Genomic DNA, 16,252 nt, shown 5'->3' on the forward strand with positions numbered 1-16,252 from the left:
TAAAGGTAGGTACATTAGAATAAGGGTGTAACAAGTCAAGTTTTAGATTACACAAAGGAAAAATTATACTTGGCTTAACCTCGCTCAACTTACAGGTATATTACAGCAAAGGGTGAACAAATTACATCTTAAGTAGTTTTAAGTACAACATAACAAATTTAAGTAGTGTGTAGTATAATGTGTCTCTTTTCCTGTAAAATACCCAGAACTTGGGCAGGGTTAATGCACTCTATAATATGGAAAGTACAAGGTATATTCGATGTAAGGTTGGGAAATATTGTTTGTTTTTCCACTATATTACCAGGAAATTATGCAGTATCTAAAATTATAGTGTATTTTTTTCTTTTTTTCCTGACTTTTATCCCCATATTCATGTGTACCTATCTTTGAGTATTTGTATGTAAATATGATGGCATTGTAATTTTAAATAAAATATGTTGAAATTACATTTATTTACAGAGTAATTACACCTTCAGACATGGGCCACATTACAAAGAGTTACCAATAGTTTTATCAGTTTTCCGTTTGTATGACCTTCTTTCACGATAGGTAACACAAATTTTAAGTGCTTGGCACAAAGTAAATAGTTTAAGACTGAGTTACTAGTGTTTTACTTGCACACTGTTACTTGCAGTGCTATGCTTGTGGGAATGGAAATGTCATCAATATCAAGCAAGTTATTATATATACAAGTATTGCTTTTATCACATCGAGTGGGTCTTCACGGTTGGGCATTATTGTCTGCCCCACAAGCGGATATCTCCAAAATAACAAGCAGCTTGGGTGAACTGATAGCAGGCTCAGTTTTTTTTATGTTGAAGCAAAAGCCAGCATAAACGTTGTTTTGACAGAACATGAAATCTACTCAATTTGCTCAAAGAGGTCTCCAGAGAGCCCTGAGCTTCTTTGGATACTCCCTCTGAGGGGATTTAAACACACACTGTGTCCTCTGCCCCACTTCCTGCATAAAGCATGTTACAACAAAGTGACTGAACACAGGCCTCCAAAACCAAAACCAAAATGAGGCATGCTCAAGATAATATTCCCAGATAAGTTCTGTCCAATGAAAATGATGGTTGTGCAAACTGAGCAGGGCAGAGAGGAGAGCCCTTTTTCCTCCAACACATTTAAAAGCTCATCCATTTGGATTTTCATACAAGAACAGTAAATTCAGTAGATCCATGCACACCACATGATCCCCACCAACAAGGCGCTATTCACATAAGTTCAAGCAAAAACAGCTTCATTACGTCAGTGATTTTTGTTGTGCTATTATGTCACTAAGTGCTTGTACCTGACTCTCATCAACAAATGGGAAAATCAGATGTGGGAGAAGAAACACTTTAAAAGTGTTTTCTGTAAACACAGCAACATCTTAAAATGGACTGCTCTTTTAAGAGCTGAAGATCATTGTATCCCTGACATCCATCTGTAGCAGCCTGATGTTGCAAGTCTTGACAGTCCTGTCTCACACAACCAACTAGATTTGTTCCCTCTTTACCACCTCATGAGTGAATTTTATTCTGAGAAGGTATTCTAAGTCTTCTTGTGTCACAAACTAAGGATTTAACTAGGATTCAATAGCAAACTGATTGCTGGAAGAAAAGGTAAGTGTTGCTTTTTGTGATGTTCTTATCTAGACCTGGGCAGTTACACTAATTACATATAGGCAGTTCCTATCACAGCAGCGTGAAGCAACTAACTGGAAAAAAGTCATTTAAGGCTTCAGTAGTTACAGAAGAGTGAAAAATTAAATAAAAAATTACCATGAAGTGTTTTGGCCACCAATAGCCTAAAAGTGGGGTTCAACTTGATTGGATTGTATCGGCTATAAAGAGCCACAGAATATAATTCATGTGATTTTTATATTAATCAAATTACTTATTTCTCTTTTATTTTTTTCCCTCCCAACATAGCATTAGGCTTTACAGAATGTGAAATCAGAACTTGGAGATCAGTCTAAGAAGAAAGAAAACTATTCACACTTGCAACAGACCCCTTAAAACATAAATTACTGACGAGGAGAACGATACAGGAAGCCGTCAAATTATACAGGGACCATAATGTGCACATTTCTAAAAAAAATATTTAAATGCCTTTGCACTTGTGTTGACCATTTAATGGACTTTAATACTCTGGGGTATTTACAGACCGTAATAATATTAACTGTTTATTTATTCATCAGGAAAAATACCTGCACATAGAGAGAAAGCTGATTGCACTGCAGATAAAGGTCACGAAAGGTTAGTGACTTCTCCCACTGCGCACAGTCGGTTGTCAGTCAGCAATTGCGAACGGAGGGAGAGAAGTGAGAGAGAGACGGACGGAGAGAGAGGAGGAAGGGGAAAGTGAGAACAGAGAAAATAACCGTAGCACAAAGGAGGGTCCAAAAAATGGAGGGAGTGAAGAAAGCAAATTAAAAATGAGAAGAGAGTATAGATAGGAGGAGGATGCGAGGTTAAAAGAAAGAGTGGGTTGAGTAGGGTTTCATAATTAGACCATTGATCGATGGACGGCATTTAGCTCCCCACTACTTACGGAAATAACTAATTAAGCGTGTGCATATATGTGTGTCTGTGGTCTCGGTATTAGAAATGACATGGGACCTATATCTTTTTTACACATTCACTTTAAGCAGCAAGTATTCACAAGTATGTCATGTTTAAGGGAACTTATTACGTATCCTGTCTGACAGACTAATGGCTATAGTCCTCCTACTAAAACAGTCTGTAAAGAGGATGAGCAGTGAGAAAAATAAGTTGACGTGGAGATAAAATAAGGCTAAATGCTGTTGTTTTTAGAAGTTTTGCAAACACCGTGTTACATTCAGATATGTGTTGTAAATAATACTGTTAAAGTCTGGCACCAAAACTGGCTCCAAAAAGTAATGACAGCAGGCAATTTGAAGCGCCCCACCTCTATTAGGAGGAGGTTTACCCTTTTCCAATCACAAATTGGTCCAAACATTTCTTTTTATACCTTTTCTGTCCTAAATAGTTTATATATTACCATTTTTTAAACACTTTCTATTTTTTTTTTATTATTTTCATTCAATGTGGGATTGCTTTTGTGGAAGCACTCCAACACTAATAATAACCCAGTGGTAGTATACACAACATAATTGGCAAGATAAATTTTTGTAACAATAATTTAAATAATTGCACCCCTTTCCTCTTTTTTTTTTTTTTCTCCGCCTGTCCCGTTTGGCTCTTTTGCCATCAGAATTATTGTCTAAAGGCAAAGAAAGATGCCCAACGGATTTACTTTACCAAATGGACCATCCCGGCCTTGCCTTATTGGTCTATTTGATTCACATTTGCTTTTATTGTTTATTTTATTTTATTTTCACTTGCTACACACGGGACAGACATGAGTGGGGGAAAGAAAAGGGAGAAAGAAAGAGGGAAAGCAAAAACAGCGGGGAAGAGGAACGGTGAGAAAGGGCAAAAAACAAAAACCAACAAAACAAACAAACAAAAAATACATATATCAATCACCTGGATCACCTGTTGAGAAAGAAAAAAGAGAAAACAAGCAAAAAAAAGAGAGCAATATAATAAACAACATCATCGCGATGATCTATGTGAATATAACAGTAAATACTAAATATTGAATATTATTGTGCAGCACGTAAGATCGACAGCGCACAGTGTGCTTTGAGGTAGCAGCCAAAAAGGGTGTAGTTTGTTTGTGTGAGCACCCGTGTGTACACCTGTGAGCATGAGCGAGCTTGTATTTAAAAGGATCCTTCATGTAATGATTTGCTAGAGGGTGTGGGGGGCCATAGCCCCGTCCTCCAGAGCAAGAAGCAGGTATGGAGGAGATCCAGGCTCCAGACATCCAGAGGCCCTCGGAGCACAAGAGACCAAGGAAGACCAACGGAGGGGCAACCGTGCCACTATCCCGGAAAGAGCTGAGGAGAGCCCCAGATGAGGGGTCACTGAGCAGCCGCGGAGCAGAAGCCAGGGGGGGTTGCAGTGACGTGCCCGTCACTGCAAAAGGAAAGACATCCCTTTCCTTTTAACATGAAACACATGTGTTTTCATTTCAGATGGAAAAACATTAATATTATATAAATTTGCTGAATTAATACATCATTATGAAGAAGATTACTGCTGAACTATTTTGGACTGAACCACAGATATGCAAAAACCGGGATGGTAGAATTAGTTGATAGCTGTTATTTTTAACTTTTTGTACTATGACAGTTTTATACTCTACTGTTTTCTCCATTCTGTTATGTATCTTCTACCTATAGATAGTGAGTATCTGTTCCACTTTCACTTTGCTTAATTTCAATCTTTTACTCATTTGAAATTAGGTGAAAAGGACTCATGAACGCACCAGACTGCATACTGCTACTTGCTTAGCAATTAGACCATATTGCTATACAAAGCTTTTACGTGACTCTCACAGAAAGCATCCAGTGCAATTTCCTAAACAGTAACAGTCCATTGCCTAGATTCTACACAGCATACTTCTGCCAATGTTTATGTTTTACACTGTATTTTTCAATTTTATATAATTTATCCACAGGCTTTATCCTAAAATAATTTTTTTCCCTGATCCATCTGGTATTTTTCTGGGTAGCTCATTTAGCCCGTTGATTATAATGGAGGATTGCCAGTACGCCAAGGGGGTTGTCCTCAAACAGACTGTGTTTTAATAAACAGAGGTGGTTCCTCAAATATTAAAAAAAACAAAATTCAACCAGTACTGCTCTAAGTTTTGGTTTACAAGTTATGTTTCAATTAAAAATATTTCTCCAGAAGACTTTTTTTTCCCTTTCTATTAAATCTAAACAATTTGAAAAAATTCATAAAACAATTACAAAGACTGGGTTTACTATAAATATACATGGTTAACATTAAAAAGGACTACAAAATAAAAGATTAGTTCTACAAAGGAGCAGCATGGTGGTGCAGTGGTTAGCACTGTTAGCCTGTCTGTTTGGAGTTTGCATGTTCTTCCCATGTCTGCATGGGTTCTCTCCAGGTCCTCCAGCTTCCCCCCACACTCCAAAAACATGTAGTTTGTTGGGTTTGGTTAAGCTGGTATATCTCAATTGGATCCTCACGCTATGGCAGCTTGGATAGCCCACCTCCCAAACACCACAACAGTAAATTGGATAAGTGAAAGAAAATGGATGAATGGATAGTTTTCCAACACTGGTGTTTTACCAGGACATTTTAAAAATTTAAAAATTTAAAAATTATTGGTACATGCTGCACAATCAATCCTCAGTCAAAACAATGCTTGCTTGTGAAAACAAACCCATCTGTACAAACCTCAGCCCCATCTGACTGAAGAAATGAATAAGCCTTCAGTTTCATATATTTGAGTCTGAAAGCACTGTCAGCATGTGATGCGTGTTATTGCCACCCCTTTATAACTGAGAGCAGCGGGTGGTCGAAGCTTGTTCTGAGTGTCTTTCTGAGAGGTCTCACCTTGCGTGCTGCTGTGATCTGTTGTTTACAGCTTCAGGAACTATGCCAGTAGACTGTGGACAAACATCAATTTGAGCACTTTATTATAGTTAGGAATTACAAAAACTGTTTAAGATATCATTGTCTCTGGGATTAGCAATAAGAAATTAGTTGGTTGTTTCAGGCACGATAAAGGTCAATGGAAAGATATAATATGCAATTCTAGGTTGCAGGGGAGAAGTTTTAGTGCTCATAAAAAGCCAGAGTGAGAGAGAAACTGATGAAAGGGGGGGTAACATCAAGACAATTGTCAGAAATGAAGAGATGAATAAGAATACACAGACTGAAAGCTTTTATGCCAAATGTTAAAGTGACAAAGTGCTCTTGAGGAAGAGAGGAAAAATAGTCAAACACACAGATGAAAAAAGACAGGTACAGCTTTTTTTGCTAAACCCCACCTAAAGGACAAAGTGCTCTTCAAGTATTCTGAGCTACTGGCAAACACTTGTCGTGCTCACACGCATGCACACACACTTTCATCCAGTGCTGTGTGTTTAGAAAGCTCTACAGATATATGACACTCACCTGAACTCCATTCAAACACGCACACACACACACACACACACACTTCAGCTTCTAGGAAGGGATTAAACTCAACCTCCTCGTACTGTACCTTCACTGTGCTGCATGTGGCTCAGCTGGTGTTAAATCGGCACACACTTACACACTCACACACTGCCTCGGTATTACTTTTACTTTCAGTGCCAAAAATACCCACTGTGTCATGTTGAGAGCAACATAATTTTTTCATAGGCACAAACTTGTTGTGGAATACTTCACTGTGTTTATATTTCATAGAAATACAGTATGCACTCATAGCTGATCACTGTTGCATGGATTAATTTTGAATGCAAGACTTGCTTCCGCACACACGTTCTTCTCTTTCTGTCCCACGCATATACAAGTTCAGAACAAGTTAAGACACGAGTAGAGTACAGACATGTTGTTCGGCTGTTTACAGTGGAAGCAAGCGTTCCATTATTCATGTTGATTAAAGAACAGCTCTGTTTTTGTGTTCCTCTAACAGGCCAAACAAGAGGACAGGAACAGAAGGAAAACAGTAATTGTCTTCATTACCAGCAGCCTTCATACGCTGCGCAACACACACTCAAACACATTCAGCTTACTGCTTACCATGTTTAAATGACTGACAGCTGAAACTGGCATTGTGTTGAGTTGCTTGGAGTATTCCTTTGTCTTGATTGTGTGGGTTTGTTCACAATGCTGGCTTGGTTTCTATTCAAATCTAGTGCAAATTTTAATTGAATCTGCAGAAAATCTGCAAAAGAGAACCATCCACAGCTGTTATGCATAAATAAGAGGTTTGCCTAATTTTTTTTTTTAAAGCAGCAATAATCCAGTTGTATAACATTAAACCAGCCTGCTGAAGAAGAAGAAAATATGATGCATGTATGACATTTCTGTGTGTTTCACCTATTAAATTCAGAAAGTTTCCTTTTCATAATGCACATGTTTGAAGGTTTTGTCTGCAACAACAAGAGAAGACACTTCAGTGGGCATTTAAATAGATTAAGCAATGCTATTGTTCATTTGTACAGTAGTACTTTAATTATGGCATTACTAGAAAAGGGCTGGGATTAGATAACATCAGAAAAAGACTCCATTCTGAAGAATGTTTCATGGTTATTAGATATTGTTTCTGTAATTAAGTTTTAATGAAAACGTGTGTGCTGAAAGTTGCACCCATGATAAAATTCTACTCCAACACTAACTTATGCATGGCACAATACCTATAATCAATTCAGAGGGACATACAGTACAGTACATTCATGTTGTAGTAGTGATCTTGTGAATGTTTGGTAAAAAGCAGGTGCTCATGAATATTCAAAAAGAGGGGAAATTGTCCAAATGCGTGCAGCTTTTCAGCCTAAAAAACATCCACATGCATGTATTTGTAGTTAACGTATACGGGATGAAAATATGTGCAAAATGTTTCCATGTATACTGCTACTGGTGTGAGTACTCGTGTTTTCTTCTGTCGATGTTTCAGCTATTCAAACCGTGTCGTAGGTTTGATAAACCCTCTTCTCTTCAAGCATCTTGTCTTTCATTAGTATGCATGGTTGGGTTCACCATTGGTTCACAGGAGCCTGCATGAATGCAGTAAACTGTAAGAGCTGTCTTTGTGCCAGCAACATTGCAGCCATTTTGATGTCTCAAGGTTATTTTTCTCTGATATGCATCCAAGAAATGCCACTGTGTTGTGACAGCCAACAATGAACTACTACAATCTGTCATGACACCTGTTTGTGCTTTTTTGGTGATTTCGTTTTATATATAAATATATGGTGGTTTCATCATCAAATAAGGTCCAGACTCAGTTTGTTAACATGTTGACTTCAGTTGATACAGCATTTCTTCAATACAATACAGGTCATCTTTGACTTAACAATAACATTTCTAAAAATGTTTTTGTGTATTTTTTGAATGTTTTAAGATTAATAACTTACAACTCCCCCTTTAACAGGGTACAGTAAATTGTCTGTACTTTCACTGGTACTACCGGTGTTAAGACCTATTAAAATATACATATATATATATATATATATATATATGCCTTTTTCACACTTGATTTTCAACTCAATTCAATTTTCAATAAAGAGCCAAATCACCAAATGTCCACAGATTGTGAAAAAAAGAGTGGAAACTTGGTAAATTTAAAGACAAAATTGAACATTGATAATATCACATGTAAAAAAGATAAATATGGTTGAGTTAGAAATGTGGGAGTCAAAATGAAAAATAAATGTAAGGAGAAAATAGAAGACAGCACCCGAAGTGATAAACTGAATCCATCCATTGATCCATCTTCTTCCGCTTATCCAGGGCCGGGTCGTGGGGGCAGCAGCCTAAGCAGAGAAGCCCAGACCACCTTCTCCCCAGCCACCTCCTCCAGCTTGTCCGGGGGAACACCAAGGTGTTCCTAGGCCAGCCGAAAGATATAATCTCTCCAGTGTGTCCTGAGTCTGTCCCGGGGCCTCCTCCTGGTGGAACATGCCCGGAACACCTCACCCAGGAGGCAACCTTATCAGATGCCCGAACCACCTCAGCTGGCTCCTTCCAATGTGAAGGAACAGTGGCTCTACTCTGAGCCCCTCCCCTATCTCTCGGAGCAAGCCCATTTCTGCCGCTTGTATGCGCAATCTCGTTCTTTCGGTCACTACAAAAGTTCCCCTCCGCGAATCACTACCATATCGGAGGGGTTTGTGTTTCCCAGGGATCCCAGGGCTATGTTCTCCAGGGGCCTTTGCCCCCTGGTACGGTCTCCCATGACAAATTTGGGTGAGTGACCAGACAAAGAGCGATTCATAAGACCTCTATGAGTAGAACAAGGGAACAGTTCACCCTGCCCGGGATAGGGTTACCGGGGCCCCACCCTGAAGCCAGGCCTGAGGAGGGTGTCTGGTGGCCGGGCCTTAGTCTGAAAAAGGTACATGGCTTTCCTTTAAACATGAAACACATGTGGCGGCGGCCAGGAGCGGAGGCCCCAGCGGACCAATCCCCAGTTACCAAGGCTAGCAAGGCTGAATCTTAATGACATTTTATATTATTATTTATATTTATTTTATTCTATTCTGTACAGTTGTGTACAGTATTTTATTCTTATTGTATTCTAACTTTTGCACTGTCCACTTCCTGCTGTGACAAAACAAATTTCCCACGTGTGGGACTAATAAAGATTATCTTATCTTATCTTATCTTATCTTATCTTATCTTATATTGCTTATGAGCATGGGGTATTGATGAAGTTTAATTGTCTTTACTTTAATTAAGACAGTTTATGTAATTTAAAAAATGTTATTATACCTTTTATTGTTCTTTGCTAAACGCACTTAAATGCTAAACTGAAAAGAAACAGAAGATAAGACAAATAGAAGAAACTACTAGTATGTCTACAAAAATTCAGATAATAGATTTTTTAAAACTGGTTATGAGTATGGCTAACACATTTAGGCATTACACCATCTTCATCTTTGAGAGGACATTTGTACCATCACATGCTCGGACTCCCGGTGATACTTACATGTGGATGTTTTGCCCCAACAGTCATAAACACTTTCCAGATTGCAGTTTATCTATGTGCTGCAGTGTTGGATGTGGGTACTGTTAGGGGGTTGAGAGTGTTGAGGGAGAGCAAGGTTGTGCTTTTTTCATTGATTGGGATTCCACTGCAAATCCCCCTTTAAAGGAGTGGGTTGGTCATAAGGCAAACCTTTTTAAATTTCTAAATTACTGCCTGGAAGGAGCTATCAGACGTGATGATACCACAGTAATAGTTTTTACCTCTCGACATCATGAAGAAATATTAGACCAGGTAATAATCTGTAATTCTGATGACATAATCAAAATCATTAAATTTCTCTTTGCTTGGTGTTTTAATATTACATTCAAATCATGAAGAGAGGTCTGTATGTTACTCATTGGGGACAAGAAAGGTTGATTACACTGAGTTCCAGCTGAATATTAACACATTCAGGTCGACAGTGTCAGTGCCGTGTACGTGGAAGGTTGTTTAAACATGCAGGCCTGCTTGTGTTCATACATCATAATAGTTTAATTGCTGGTAACTTATATTTCCTCAACTCAAACTTACACATACAAACAATTTAGTTCAATTCAATCAAGGTTTATTTATATAGCCCTAAATCACAACAACAATCACCTCAATGTGCTTTAGCCTGCACTAAAGACCCTACAGTAACACACACACACAAACACACAGACGCAAACTCAATTTGTAGTGCAGGCTTTTCTTAAATATACAGGCAGTGACAGTAGTGTTAATAAATATCCAACTGCCGTGCACAAATGAAATACAGCCACGCGCACACACACACACACACACACACACACACACACACACACACACACACACACACACACACACACGCATGTACACATTCAATGAGATCACAAGTCGTAATCAGCTGCCATAAAAACCTTGGTGTAAACCCCTGCCTCCCCCTTAAATCCCAATAATTTCAGTGAGGCCAATTCTCAGCAGGCTCTTTCAGCACACTGACATACCTTCAATCACACAGAGAGACACACACAAGCAGTGTTGTGTTCCATGTTTTAGATTACGCCTTAGGTTATTATTGTGAATGTGAGGGGTGGAGATGGTCAGATGCCTAGTATATCTGCTGATCAATTGAAGCCTATGACCTATTGAAGACAACATCATGGAGCTTACACCATGTAAAAAACATGTATCTCCCTTCATGAGATACCAAACATACTCTTGATTTCAAATACAACTAAGATGCAAAATGTATCTCCTTTTTCCTTCTCTGACTTTCAAGAGTCCTGCTTCTCTTCTCTTATGTTTTGATGTACCCACGACCCAAGCACCTACTTATAAGCTCCAGAGAGCTATTTTCTCATTCCTCATTATAGTTCACCAACTTCTTATGTAACATATTTGTGGGGAGTGATGAGCAGCTTATATCCTGTATGCAAAAGTATAAATACAGAAATCCTTATTTAAAAATAAAAGACTAAAAGATTTGTCAAAAGCAACCAGAGGGCAGTAACAAACAACTAATACAATGTATTTGTTTTTGATTTTCTGATGGCTGCTTTCTGCAGGATAACACCTCATGTCACAAAACTGAAACTATTTCAAACTGGTTCTCAAATGGCATCCACAGTCACCAGATCTTAATCCAACAGAGGGATGTGGTGGAATGTGTGATTTACATCATGGATCTGCAGCAGCTATGTATTGTTATCATGTCAAAATGGATCAAAATCACTGAGGAATGTTTCCAACACCTTGTGGAGTCTCCACAATGAATTAAGGCAGTTCTGAAAGCAAAAGTGGGCATAACCCGCTACTAGCAAAGTGTAACTAATCAAGTGACAGATGATAAGTGTGCATTAAAGAACATTTTTGTAGATTGTGTAGCTTTTTGGAAAATAATTTTGATTTTCATGTCAAGAATGCGAGGCAAATTGGTATTTTCCAATGCTTCCAGTTTTGTTCATTGGTCTCTTTTCTATTAGAAAATAAGGTTTCATTAAATTCTTAATGCAATTGTCCATCCATTCATTTTTAGGTTCTTATCTGGGTCTGGTTTCCTGATGTATATATAAGTCAGCAAAGAGATGTAACCCCTTGAACATATCTTGGGTCTGCCCCATGATTTTCTCCCACCAGGACATGGCTAGCAGGTGCCTAGGAGTAATCCTGATCAGATGTCTAAGCCACCTCATCTGGTTCAGTTCAAACTGGAGGAATAGTGACTTTATTTTGATTTGTTTCTGTAATCTTATTCTTTCAATCACTACCCAGAGTCCTTGTGCCCATAAATGAGGGCAGGAATGTAGACTGACTGGTAAATCGACAGTTTTGCTTCCATGCTAAGCTTTCTCTTCACAACAGTACACCAGTATAGCATCCTCATCACAAAACACATGTGGATTTGTTGGCCCCCCTTATACACCCTTGAATATCCCTGAGAGAATAAAGAGCTGGTCCAGTTTTCCACAACTAGGATGTGGATTCAGCCTCCTGATTCAGCTAGCAGACCAATCGTCCTTCCCAGCACTCTGGCATAGACCTTTATAGGGAGGCTCCAGCGTATGATCCCTCTGAAGCTGGAAGAAGCTCACTGGCCCCCCCTTCTTGAAAAGGGAACCACCATCCCAATCTGTCTGACTTCCAGGCAGTGTTGCAGAGGTGTGTCATCCAAGAGCTTTGAAAACCTCACAATGAATCTCATCCACCCCAGGATCCTGGCTACCAAGGAGCTGTTTAGCTACCTCAGTGATCTTGCCTCAAGTGCTAGGAATTCCACTCCAATCATTCCTCTAAAGAAAGCATGTCAGTGGGATTCAAGTGAACCTTAACGTATTCCTTTAATACGTTAAGGTTAGAAGTTAGAAGCACCGCAGCCATGGTGTATAGTGTGGACAGCTAGCCCCTAACCCTTCTAGAGTTTCATTACATTTTGCCAGAACCACTTCAAGGTCAACCAAAATCTTGTCACTAAGCTCTTCCCACACCTAGGGTTTTGCTTTGGTTGTTTCTAGCGTGAACCTCCGCTTTTCCAGTTGCCTATCAGCTGCTTCTGTAGTCCTACATGCCATTCAAGCTCAACATGACTCCTTCTGAAGCTTGACAGATCCCTTCACCTCTTGTGTTCACTATCTGATTTATACAATATTACATACATATTAAAATATTAGATGGGCTGTAACTGTCATTATATTCAAATTATGTCTTCTCATAGAACAAGGAATTTTGTGATTTTTAGATTAACTGATGACATGGTCATATTTAGAAGTCTTAAATAATAATTCATTTTGACACAATAAACTAATGTTGTAGAATAGCATATCTGACATAGGCGCAAATGTTGCCATTGATGTGACAGATGATGTTAAAACATTATATTTCAGCCAAAAAACCATTTTTTATCTGTAATTAAATCCTTAAAAAAGTTTTAAAAAAGCAGCGACAGCAGCCAGATGTAGATGAAGAACATGACATGGGTAGACCATCATTCTAGCATGGAGGAAGAGAGGGAGGCAGAGGTTTGTGACCACTACATTAGCCTCTGTGCTTGTTTCCCTCCAGCACCATTAGCATATCATTAGAAAACATCTGAACTCACAGATGTTGGACGCTTAGCCTGGCAGGTTTGCTGGGAAACCAACACACACAAACACATGCACACACAGGCTCACTGCAAAGCTAACGTGTTCTCTTGGTGAACACACCACATCGAGACACATAATGTGAACTCCCAGGTGTTTTTTGCTGGCTGATGGCAGGATGAGAGAAAAGGAGAAAGGACATGGTGCAGATCTGACTTAGAGGCCAGACTGAGAGATGCAGAGAGAGATTTTATTTCCATCCATTCACTTAAAACTACAATACAAAATATTACATATGTACATGTGCATCACTATCAATGCAAGCCAAAGTGACAATTCTCATAGCCCTACGGGTGCTCAAATGCACATGTATGTGTTTAGATCTCTATGTCTGTATGCACTGGTAAACTTTCATTGGCAGCACTGCACATTTATGTGTGTGTGCCTGAGCCTGAATGTTCAAATGGTCATATTATCAAAGCAGTTTAAAGCCATCTGCCAGCCTTTGGGGACAGTGCTGTCTGTGATCTGTCAAACAGTTTGCATTTAGTCTGCCTTGCCAGAAACCAGGCAGAGCATTTAGACAAGGTGTGTGAAGATCCAGGACCACTGCACAAGAGGGTAATCATTATCTGACAGGCACCCAGGGATGGCATTTAATGGTTTTGGCAAACGGCCCAGCTAAGTCATTTGCCTGCTGGCTCCAAACCATCTCCACAAGGATTCTTAAAAAGGGCAACTTAAGATACATGCAGACTTGAGTACAACAAATGCAGATTTTCTGAAGGCCCATGGTACACAAGGTAATCTTAAAAACCAAATGAAACTATTTCAAATCCGATTTTGATAACATTAATTCCTTGTATGTAGCACTTTGGAAAACAAGCAAAAGTACTGCAGATTGACCTTTCAGCACAAAAAGGAAGCAATTTACTTATCAAAAATAAGCAGAGGTGTGACAGTCCACATCGCAAGATCTTGCCGCGTTTGTTTTGCACAGCTAAATCGGGTAGTATTAAATGTGACTTCAAAGAATAATTGGATAACTACTATTGTCACAAAAAGGTGTGCAGAAAGAGCGAGATTGAGGTTGCAATAAATGTATCTTAATTTATAATCTGGTTAAAAAGATAAAAAAATCAAAGTCTTTCTACAAACGTATCTAACTTTTAGAAGAGCCCAGTGTCAAATTCAGATAAAGAGACTACTCTTAGTTTTAGCTGCAGCCTCTGGGTGACCTCAGCTCCCTCGCTATCAAGTGGTGTCTCCAACTGGCGAACACAGAAGGTGAAAACAAAGTAGCAGTCTCCTGTCGTATCCTCCTGTTAATAAAGAGTTAATGTGATTTAACACCTTAATGCCTAGTGTATCATATTTAAAATGAATGAAATGAATTGAAAGAAGCATATATATTCCATATATAGCATATTTGAAAGCTGGACTTATCTGTAGTTTTCCCACAAAGTATGTCCCTTATTCCTGGAGTGGTCTGTATGTTCCATTTTTCCAAGAGTCATTCTATTTCGTCCGTTTTTGAGAGAGGTGGGGTTTTCTTTAATTGTTTGAGTTCAGTGACGGGTGTTACTGCCTCTGCGTGTGCTTCTGTTTGAATCTGAACTGTACTCTGCTTTAAATCTAAGATTAATATAGTTTCATGTACTTTCCCCTTCTTTCATGGTAATTCTTCTCACGTCCAATACCCACTTAATGCCATGTGAACCAAATTAAGAGCAAGTGAATATTTGTATTGTTAGCCTCCACTCGTGCAAAGCTTGTACTTAATTGTACTATTTTTCAGTGTGTCATTTCTTGTTGTATTATTACCAAAATGTTACATGAGTTGCGTTTCTATTTCATCCAAATACTGTAAGTACATTATATTTAATTTTACTGTTATATTTGGCTTCTGACTTTGACTTATAAAATATATGAACTAAAATTATTTTTAATTAAAAAAAAAAAAGTTAAATCCATTTAGCAACTATTTTATTTAGTTGCTGACAGAAAATACAAATGCATGCAGACCTACATACATAAATGCTTCATCAGTAATAGTTTTATTAATAAAATGTTCCTTACTGGAGCCTCTGAACGACTCTCAGAATTTTCCTTTTAGCCGGTTGCATTTCAGTCAAATCCCTCTTGCTGCTTTCCTTCAGGGGCTTTCTGCCTAAAAGGCTTCTTGATGGAAAGCTTTTTTAGTAATGGTCAGTATTTTTTGTGTGTAGTTTAGTGAAGCTAGGAAATAAAGTACCTGATTAGGTTTAGGAATGGGTCATGGTCTGGATTAAAATACAACCTTTCAACAACCTGACCATGACTTAGACAATCCTCCTGGCAGAAAGCCTTAAAGGACCTCAACCACACCTAAACACATCCCATCACCCTGCTGCGTTGGGAAGCATTAGGACTTGAGTGCCACTTTATGAGTCTCTTCAGTGAGCTCCTGTGTATTTATATTTAAGTCCCATGGACAGAACTCAATTTGATTAGAGGTTCCACAGAAACAAGTAGTGCCAAGCATACAGCAGTATGTTGCAAATATATCTGATAAACAAAGTGCTTGGTGAAGGGCGAGAGAAACGTTATTTTAGTTGCAAGTTTTTCAGCATGTCTTCAAGACCTCTAATCCATATATGGCACAATATATTATAACGGCCACTTGATTTTGCCTCTTAGTGTACTCTGTCCACTGTGCTGGACTGTCTCAGGGTTGTCATTGCAAGTATGCTCCTATGTCTATGGATCTGGTGCTTAGGGCCCTTTCAAGCACTGTCATGATTAGGGCCAATGTGCTACCTGTCTCTTTTTCAGCCAGTGATAGGATTTCTTCCTCTGTCTGGAGTGACTTGGTCTTCCGTGACATTTTCTTCTCCTCCTCCTAGTCATTTCCATCAGTCTTCTGCTGCCTGAGGCAGTTCTTGTAGCAGTTTATCTCAGGGGGACATTTCCCTGATGTATTCAAGGATGCTCCTTGTTTTATCCTGGATCATGGCTCTGACACTCACTTATCCATGTAGTCCTTCTTTTTGCTCTTGTCAAGCCTCAGCATGCTGGACCTTTGCTGGAACTGAGGATTGTGAGGAGTTTTCATGTCTTGACATCAGTGATATCTGTCTCATCTCCACTGTTCAGCTGTGTAT

This window comes from Pelmatolapia mariae, linkage group LG14, assembly GCF_036321145.2.
Source record: "Pelmatolapia mariae isolate MD_Pm_ZW linkage group LG14, Pm_UMD_F_2, whole genome shotgun sequence".
Classification (NCBI taxonomy): Eukaryota; Metazoa; Chordata; class Actinopteri; order Cichliformes; family Cichlidae; genus Pelmatolapia; species Pelmatolapia mariae.